The sequence below is a fragment of the Galeopterus variegatus genome, unplaced genomic scaffold (genome assembly GCF_000696425.1).
Source record: "Galeopterus variegatus unplaced genomic scaffold, G_variegatus-3.0.2 Scaffold4677, whole genome shotgun sequence".
Lineage (NCBI taxonomy): Eukaryota > Metazoa > Chordata > Mammalia > Dermoptera > Cynocephalidae > Galeopterus > Galeopterus variegatus.
The window spans coordinates 15,409-26,052 of record NW_007730788.1 but is presented as its reverse complement, the minus strand read 5'-3'; positions in this window follow the sequence as shown (position 1 = coordinate 26,052).

Below are 10,644 nucleotides of genomic sequence, written 5' to 3'. Positions count from 1 at the left end.
CCCGTTGCCGGTCCCCGGTCCGGTACGGGGGCAACACTGAGGGTTGCGATCCGTTGCCGGACACGGAAAAAGACAAAAAAAAAAAAAAAGATGTACCACACAAATAGAAATGAAAAATGAGCTTGAGTAGCCATTCTTATATCAGATAAAATAGACTTTAAAGCAAAAACCATAAAAAGAGATAAAGAAGGCCACTATATAATGATAAAAGCATTTATCCATCAAGAAGACATAACAATCATAAATATATATGCACCCAATGTCAGAGCAGCCAGATTTATAAAGCAAATGCTATTAGACCTAAAGAATGAGATAGACACTATTACCATAATAGCAGGGGACCTGAACACCCCACTGTCAATTTTGGACAGATCATCTAGGCAAAGAATCAGCAGAGAAACACAAGATCTAAATGACACTTTAGACCAATTGGACTTGGCAGATATTGCAGAACATTCTGTCCAACAACCTCAGAATATTCATTCTTCTCATCAGCACATGGAACATTCTCCAGGACAGATCACATGTTAGTCACAAATCAAACCTCAACGAATTCAGAAAAATTGGAATTATTCCATGTATTTTTTCAGATCATAATGGATTAAAACTAGAAATCAGTAACAAATGAAACTCTGGAAACTATACAAACTCATGGAAATTAAACAGCATTCTACATAATGACATATAGGTCCAAGAAGAAATTAAAGAAGAAATCAAAAAATTTATTGAAACTAATGAAAATAATGATACATCATACAAAAATCTGTGGGATTCTGCAAAAGCAGTACTAAGGGGGAAATTTATTGCATTAAATGCTTACATCAGAAGAATGGAAAGATGGCAAGTAAACAACCTAACACTTCATGTTCAAGAACTTGAAAAACAAGAACAATCCAAACCCAAAGTTAGTAGATGGAAAGAAATAATGAAGATCAGAGCAGAACTTTATGGAATAGAAACCCCCAAAATGATACAAAAGATCAATGAATCAAAAAGTTGGTTCTTTGAAAAGATAAATAAAATTGACAACCCATTAGCACATCTAACTAAAAAAAGAAGAGAGAAGACCCGAATAACAAAAATTAGAAATGAAAAAGGTAATACTGCAACTGAAAACTCAGAAATACAAGAAATCATTAGAGACTACAATAAACAACTAAATGCCAACAAATTTGAAAATCTGTAGGAAATGGATAAATTTCTGGACACACACAAACTACCAGAACTGAGCCAAGAAGATATAGAAAATCTGAACAGACCAATAACAATAAAAGAGATTGAAGCTGTTATCAGAAGGCTCCCAACAAAAAAAAAGCCCAGGACCAGATGGGTTCACTGCAGAATTCTACCAACCTTCAAAGAGGAATTGATACCAATTCTCTAAAAACTATTCCAAAGATTGAAAAAGAAGCCATTCCCCCAAACTCATTCTATGAAGCAAACATCACCCTGATAACAAAACCAGACAAAGATACAACAAGAAAAGAAAACTACAGGCCAATATCCTTGTTGAATATAGATGCAAAAATCCTCAATAAAATACTAGCTAAGAGCAACACATACACAAAATTATACACCATGATCAAATGGAATTCATCCCAGGGATGCAAGGTTGGTTCAACATACGGAAATCAATAAATGTGATATGCCACATCAATAAAATCAAACACAAGGACCATATGGTCATCTCTATAGATGCTGAAAAAGCATTTGATAAAATTCAACACTTGTTCATGATAAAGATTCTACAAGTTAGGTATAGATGGAAAGTATCTCGACATAATTAAAGCCATATATGATAAACCCACTGCCAATATCATCCTGAATGGGGAAAAGCTTTCAGTTCCTTAAGAACAGGAACTAGACAAGGATGCCCACTCTCACCACTCCTATTGAACATAGTGTTGGAAGTATTAGCCAGAGGAATCAGAGAAGAGAAGGAAATAAAGGGCATCCAAACTGGAAAAGATAAAGTCAAACTGGCCCTGTTTGCAGATGATATGATTCTATATATCGAAGAGCCTAAAGCCTCTACAACAAAAAACTCTTAGAGTTGTTAAATGATCTCAGCAAAGTTGCAGGATACAAAATCAGCACATGAAAATCAGTAGCATTTCTGTACATACTCCAACAGTGAACATGCAGAAAAAGAAATCAAGAAAGCTAGCCCACTTACAATAGCCACCAAAAAAATAAAATACTTAGGAATAAAGATAACCAAGGGTGTGAAAAATCTCTACAACGAGAACTACAAACCACTGTTGAGAGAAATTAAAGAGGACACAAGAAGATGGAAAGATATCCCATGCTCTTGGATTAGAAGAATTAACAATGTGAAAATGTCAATATTACCCAAAGTGATCTACAGATTCAATAAATCTCCATCAAAATTCCAATGACATTTTTCTCTGAAATGGAAAAAAAATCCTAACATTTTTATGGAATAGCAAAGACCATGAATAGCTGAAGCAATTCTGAGCAAAATATAAAGCTGAAGGCATAACACTACCTGACTTTAAACTATGCTACAAAGCTATAATAACCAAAACAGCATGGTACTGGCATAAAAACAGACATACAGATCAATGGAATAGAATAGAGAATCCAGAAACAAACCCATACACCTACAGCCATCTGATCTTTGACAAAGGCACCAAACCTATACACTGGGGAAGAGACTGCCTCTTCAGCAAATGGTGCTGGGACAACTGGATATCCATATGCAGGAGAATGAAACTAGACCCATACCTCTCACCATATACTAAAATCAACTCAAAATGGGTTAAAGAGTTAAATATGTACCTTGAAACAATAAAACTTCTTAAAGAAAATATATGGGAAACACTCTGGGAAGTAGGATTGGGTCCAGACTTCATGAATATGACCCCAAAAGCACAGGCAACCAAAGGAAAATTAAACAAATGGGATTATATCAAACTAAAAAGCTTCTGCACAGCAAAAGAAACAATTAATGGAGTTAAAAGACAACAGAGTGGGAGAAAATATTTGCAAAATATACATCTGACAGGCCGGCCCGGTGGCGCACTGGAGAGTGCGCAGCTTGGGAGCGGCAGCGCTCCCGCTGAGGGTTCGGATCCCATGTGGAGACCGGTTCCCGCTCACTAGCTGAGCGCGGCACGGGCACAACACCAAGGGTTGTGATCCCGTTGCCGGTCCCCGGTACGGGCACGACGCCAAGGGTTGCGATCCCGTTACCGGTCAGTAAAAAAGACAAAAAGGAAAAAATATATATATATACATCTGACAAAGTATTAATATCCAGAATATACAAGGAACTCAAACAAATTTACAGCAAAAAAACAACTAACCCAATTAAAAAATGGACAAAGGTGCTGAATAGGCATTTCTCAGAGGAAGATATACAAATGGCCAACAAACACATGAAAAAATGCTCAACATCACTCAGCATTCAGGAAATACAAATCAATACCACACTGAGATACCAGGCTAATATCCTGAAGACTGAGAACAATACATGCTGGTGAGGTTGCAGAGAAAAAGGAATCCTCCTACACTGTTGGTGCAACTTCAAAATGGTGCAGGGTTTATGGAAAATGGTTTGGAGGTTCCTCAAACAATTACAGATAGATCTACCATATGACCCAGCTATTCCACTGCTGGGAATATACCCAGAGGAATGGAAATCATCATGTCAAAGCGATACCTGTACTCCAATGTTCATTGCAGCACTATTGACAATAGCCAAGAGTTGGAACCAGCCCAAATGTCCATCATCAGATGAGTGGATACGGAAAATGTGGTATATGTACACAATGGAATTCTACTCAGCTATATAAAAGAATGAAATACTACCATTCGCAGCAACATGGATGGACTTAGAAAAAATTATATTAAGTGAAATAAGTCAGGCACCGAAAGAGAAATACCACATATTCTCACTTATTTGTGGGAGCTAAAAATAAATAAATAAACGGGGGGGGGCGGGCAGGGAAGAAGACACAACAATCACAATTCCTTGAACTTGTTAAGACAAGTAAACAGATATGATGTTGATGGGTGGAAGGGGGAGAGAGAGGGGGAAGGGAGGAATCAGTAAAGGGACACGAAAATCAACTACATTGTATATTGATAAAATTAAATTAAATTAAAAAAAAATTGTATGGAACCACAAAAGACCCCATATAGCTAAAACAATCGTGAGCAAAAAGAACAAAGTTGGAGGCATCATACTCCCTGACTTCAAAATATACTGCAAAGCTATAGTAACAAAAAGAGCATGGTACCAGCATAAAAATAGACAAATAGACCAATGGAACAGAATAAAGAGTCAAGAAATAAACCCACATACTTATAGCCACCGATTTTCAATGAAGGTGCCAAGAATATATAGTGGAAAAAGAACAGACTCTTCAATAAATTGTGCTGGGAATACTGGATATTCACATGCAGAAAATTGAAACCAGACTCCTATCTCTCACCATACACAAAAATTAACTCAAGATGGATTAAAGATCTAAATTTAAGACCCAAAAGAACTGGCCCGTGGCTCACTTGGGAGAGTGTGGTGCTGATAACTAGTTAAGGGTTAAGATGCCCTTACCAGTCATCTTTTAAATAAATAAGTAAATAAATAAATTAAAAACCCAAAACTATAAAACTACTAGAAGAAAACATAGAGGAAGCACTACACATGATGGGAGTGGACAGTGCTTTTCTCAACAAGACTACAAAGGCACAAGCACCTAAAGCAAAAATACACAAATGGGACTACATCAAACTAAAAAGCTTCTGCACAGCAAAGGACGCTATCAACAAAGCGAAGAGACAACCTGCAGGATGGAAGAAAGTGTTTGAAAACTACACACCAGACAAGGGGCTAATACCCAGAATATATAAGGAACTCAAACAACTCAAGAGTAAAAAACCAAATAAATCAATTAAGAAATGGGCAAAAGACCTGAACAGACATTACTTAAAAGAAGACATACAAATGGCCAAGAAGCACATGAAAAAATGCTCAAAATCACTAATCATCAGGGAAATACAAAGTAAAACTACAATGAGATATCTCACCCCAGTTAGAATGGCCATTATCGGGCCGGCCCGTGGCTCACTCAGGAGAGTGCGGTGCTGATAACACTAAGGCCACGGGTTTGGATCCCATATAGGGATGGCCGGTTAGCTCACTGGGTGAGTGTGGTGCTGACAACATCAAGTCAAGGGTTAGGATCCCCTTACTGGTCATCTTAAAAAAAAAAAAGAAAGAAAGAAAGAATGGCCATTAACAACAAGACAGAAAATAATAAATGCTGGCGAGGATAGAGAGAAAAGGCAAACCTCCTACATTGTTGGTTGGAATGTAAATTGGTACAGCCATTACGGAAAACAGTATGGAGGGTCCTCAGAGAACTAAAAATAGATCTACATTAGAAGCCTGCTATCCTACTACTGGTATATACCCAAAGGAAATGAAATCAGTATATCAAAAAGACACCCGCATTCCTATGTTCATTGCAACATTATTCACAATAGCCAAGAGATGGAATCAACCTAAATGCCCATCAATGCATGAATGAATTAAAAAAAATTTTTAAAAATTTTAAAAACCTGGTATATTTACACAATGAAATACTATTCAGCTGTGAAAAGAACACAATAGCCAAGAGATGGAATCAACCTAAATGCCCATCAATGCATGAATGAATTAAAAAAATTTTTTTAAAATTTTAAAAACCTGGTATATTTACACAATGAAATACTATTCAGCTGTGAAAAGACATGATATTCTATCACTTGCAGCAAAATGGATGGAACTGGTGAAGTAAGTCAGGCACAGAAAAAGAAATACTGCATGGTCTCAATCCCAGGTGGATTCTAAGAAAAAAAAAAATGGTGTTCATAGAAGTTGAGAGTAGAATAATGGTTACTAGAGGCTGGGAGGGGAGCCAGGTGTCGGGGAGGAGAAGGGGCGGACTAAGGGGTACAAAACTGTGCTCCCTACCCTAAGGGAATCATTGTGCAGTAGATGCATGTATTGAAACAACACACTGTTGCACACAGAAATAAGTATAAATAAAATTGTTTTTCAATAAGAAGGTAGAAAATCAGACAATGTTATCTGAAATGTGGGGCCTTTAAAGAAGTGGTTGGATCACGAGGGCTATGCCCTTGTGAATGAATTAATCCATTCATCCATTAATGAGTGAATAGATTAATGGGCTATCATGAGAGTAGACTGGCAGTTTTATAAGGGCAAGTGAACACGTTAGCATGCTCTTCCCCTCTTGCCATGTGATGCCCTGTTCTGCCTCAGGGCTCTGCAGAGAGTCCGCACCAGGAAGAAGGCCCTCACCAGATGTATCCCTTTGACTTTGGACTTCCTAGCCTCCTGTAAGAAATAAATTCCATTTCTCTATAAATTAACCAGTTTCACATTCTGTTATAAGCAACAGAAAACAGCCTAAGACACGGGGGAATGTGATAACCTGGTTAGGATAGCTAGACTCGTATGGTCAGAGGAGCTAGGGGTGGAATCAACCTTACCCAAGGTACACTGACTAAATGTGGGACAGGATGATTTTCCAGAAGAAAATTGCATCATTATTACCTAATGCTTAGTAGCCAAAAATCAATGCACATAAAACTGTACACATGCATTTATTCAATGAACACTAAAGATACTGAACACCTATAAGATAGAGGCTCTGCTCCATGCACTGGAGATACAATGATGAATAAATGACAGTCCTGGTACATATAGTGGTAGGCCAGGAGCCACTGCAGGTAACAAGGTGATCAGTTGGGAAGAATTCCCACAGAGTGGAAGACAGTGAGGATAAATGGGACCCATCAGCACCTCTGCAACTGTCTGTCACCACATCCAGCCATGACAGTCTTCAGAGAGTAATGATTGCTGCTTTGTTCTGCCTTCTAAATCTTTTGCGAATTCCTCTTTTCACCAACTCTAACTTGAGACCACTCAGGCAAGAGGGTTCTAGGAAACATAACTCCAGCTTAAGCAAGTTGATGTACAAGCCACAAATGAATCTATTTGCCACTATGTCGAGAGTTGAACAATCCAATATTCTGGATAAAATATTCTTGTCAACTTAGCATCTGACAAACACTTAAATTCGCATTTGGTATGAAATGACAACATAATTTGGGGGTCATCTTCAATCTAAATGTCCAGAATAATCTTAGATGGCTACCAAACACTTGCTGTCATTCCCAACCACCTGTTATTATGAGCTAGGAGCTACAAAAATAAAAGTTCGAATAGAACTTAAAAATGAGTCAGTGTAAAACAGATAAATGCAATAGACCCAGATATAGAACTTACAAATGATTAACTGCAAATAATATTTTCCCTTTACTGATATGAAGTAATTATTAAAGAGGGGTGTGGTGCAGGTGAGAAATGAAGATGAGATGGTCATGGAGGATCATAGGAGGTCAAGGGAGGGTTTTTTTAAAATGCAGATGAAAGTCAGGCAAGCTTAAATGATGGGATACAAGAGAGAGAAAAAAAATATGAAGAAAGAAAAGAAATACTAAAAGGTCGTTGTAAAGGAGCAGAGGGTGAAGTGTGGGAGAAACATGCTATGTACCTGCAATACCAGAAATAGGATGTGCCCTTGGAAAGTGTCCAGTCGACCTTAGTTTAAAAATGGGGATATGGGGGGCCGACCCCGTGGCTCACTCGGGAGAGTGAGGTGCTGGGATCGCTGAGGCCGCGGGTTTGGATCCTATATGGGGATGGCCAGTGCGCTCACTGGCTGAGCACTGTGCAGGCGACACCAAGCCAAGGGTTCCGATCCCCTTACTGGTAAAAAAAAAAAAAAAAAAAAAAAAAAAAATGGGGATATAGGGCTCAGAAGACAGGCCCAAGATTACCCATGGAGATGGTGGCAGAGGTGGAATTAGAAGTGATTTGGGGACTGTTTTGTGTTGTGTCCTTTATGCAGAAGGCAAACAATTAACAAGGATTCACAAGGTTTTCAGCAGATAAGGCCCTCTGTGCACCAGACTGAGAAATAGGTCCCAGCATCCCTAGGAGAATCCCTGGGGGCAAGAAGGAGGGGGTCAGGGAAGGTGGGATCAGGAAAAGTAATGTCCCAAACCTAGTTATTCTTACGTATTTACCATGGCAAACAGAATCTGACATCAAAATACCCAGACCTACATTAATAGAGCATTATTATGTGCCTAGTATTTCAGTTATCTATTGCTGCATAACAAACTGCCCAAGAACTTAGTGGCTTAAAACAATCACTTTATTATATCTTACATTTCTGTGGGTCAGGAATTTGGGCAGGGCTTGACTGGACAATTCTTTGGTTCTGTTTCATGTGGCATCAACTGAGGTCACTCGATGGTAGTCAGTTGGTGGCTAGGCTTGTCTGGAGGGTCCAAAATGGCTTCACTCTCATGTCTGGGACCTTGGTGGAATGGCTGAACAGCGAGGCTCAGCTGGGACTGTTGATGGTAGCACCTATGCGTGGCCTTCTCCACATGGTGCTCTCAGGGCAGTCAGTCTTCTTACATGGTGGCCTAGGGCTCCCAGAGACAGAGTTCCAAGAGACCTGGGTGGAAGATGTGAGGTTCCTCATGATCCAGCTTCAGAAGTCACTGGATGTCACTCCCACCTTACTCTATTGGCCAAGCAAGTCACCCAGGCCAGCCTAGGCTCAGAGGGAGGGCAATTAGACTCCACCTCTCAATGGGAGGAGCAGCAAAGAATTTGCAGCCATCTTTAATCCACCACACCAAATGAGTGCTTCACATGTGTGACCTTGCTTAGTCCTCCCAACAGCCCTGTGGCCTAAGTGCTCTTATTACCCCCATTTAAGAGATGAGGAAATTAAGACACAAAGAGGTTAAGAAACTTGGAACATCACGCAGCTGTAAGACTTGGAGTCAACCCAAGCAGTCTGACTCCTGGACATATTATATACCAGGGTTTATGGCAAGCCAGACAGATACTGTCTGTATCCTCACCATTAGGTATGAAAAGAAAGCACGGTGCTGTAACACCAAGGTCAAGGGTTCGGATCCTTGTACCGGCCACTTGCCAAAAACAAACAGAAAGTATGAACAGAAGAGCTGTCTCTTTAGAATGTCAGAGCAGAAAATATCTTAGCAATTGCCTCATGCAAGCCTTTCATTTGGGAGATGAAGAGATGAATACCTGGGATGTCTAAGTAACAACTGTGCACAGCATCCTGCCCTGCTGGAGATCCTGCAAGTCACAAAGACATGCGTTCGTTTATCTCCTTTGAGCAAATGAAGAAATGGGCTCAGAAAATTCAAATGACTTCTGCCAGAATACACAGCTGAGGCATGACTGAGCCAGAATCTGAAGCCGGGACGGCCTCATCCCAAGTCCTGTGTTCTTCCCACCCCTCTGGGATGTCTCCTCCATAACAGAGATTAGAAAAGGCCCTTCAATGTCCAGAAATGATGATGAGAGCTTGGATTTTTCTAGTTCCCAAATGAATTGCTCATCCCATACCAGACAGTTGCTACCTGGTGTAGGGTTCACTGAGATCTTTCCAGAACTAAAATGAGTATTTTTACCCCTGGAAAACCTCTACGATTCAGAGAACAGAGCGAGGAAGAGGAGGAAGTTCATTCATCCATTAAGATATTCGCTGAGCTCTTACTTTGTGCTGATGCAGTTATCCAGGCATGGATGAAAGGGGTAGAGAGGGGTCGGCTCTCACAGAGCTCACAGTCTAGCACAGAAGACAAACGAAGCCGTCACAGTAGACTGTGGTGGGCACTGAGAGTCAGTCACTGGTGCAAATATTGCCCACAGTTTCAGTCCAGGTTGAAGGATTGCACATCCATTACAGCCTCCGCTCCCACCACGAGTCTCTAGAAATGAGACAAAATGTGGTTTTGATCTATAACAACGTTAGAAAACTGGAAAGGGTTTTCTTGTGGATAAGAAGTCTTGAAAATTCTCTGAAATATGGAACACAGTCAAATCAGATTTTTAAAAGGATCTCTGTACTAAAGCACACATGTGGGAGAGGACTCCTGCATAAGAGTGGAAATGGAAGGTGACTCCAAGGACACTTCAAAGCCTAGAGGTACCAGAGATTGGGAGCAGGAGTGGCTCTGAGCACCTGATTAAACACCAGGTCAAAACTGCCTGTCCTTACTGCCCCTGGGACTGGGCAGCAGCAGTAGAGGGAGGTGTCCATGTGGGAGCAAGGAGTATGATCCTTTAGGACAGAGAGCCCGGGTAGTGTCCTGGGGGCTGGTGACACCGGGGAGGAATGAGGAGCTGCCCTTGTGATTCTATGTCTGATTCTCAGCTTCCATACTGGACGTGGACTGCAATCAACAGTCAAAGAGAGGCTAACAGGAATCCTCAGACACAAAGATGAGCCCTCAGCTAAGAATCACCAAGCAACTGTGGACTCCAGCTCTGTGCAGGAGCTATCGCCCTCTTACCAAGTGCAGAACTTCCACCTTAGGAAATAGAGCTGATAGACTGAGCTGAGTTGAATAATTGATATTCTCAGGGAGATGCAAGATTACCATGTGCTTAACATTGTAAATGATTTTTTTATTTTATTTTATTTTATTAATTTTTATTTTGTCAATATACAATGTATATGATTGTTTTGGCCCATCACCGACACCTCCCGC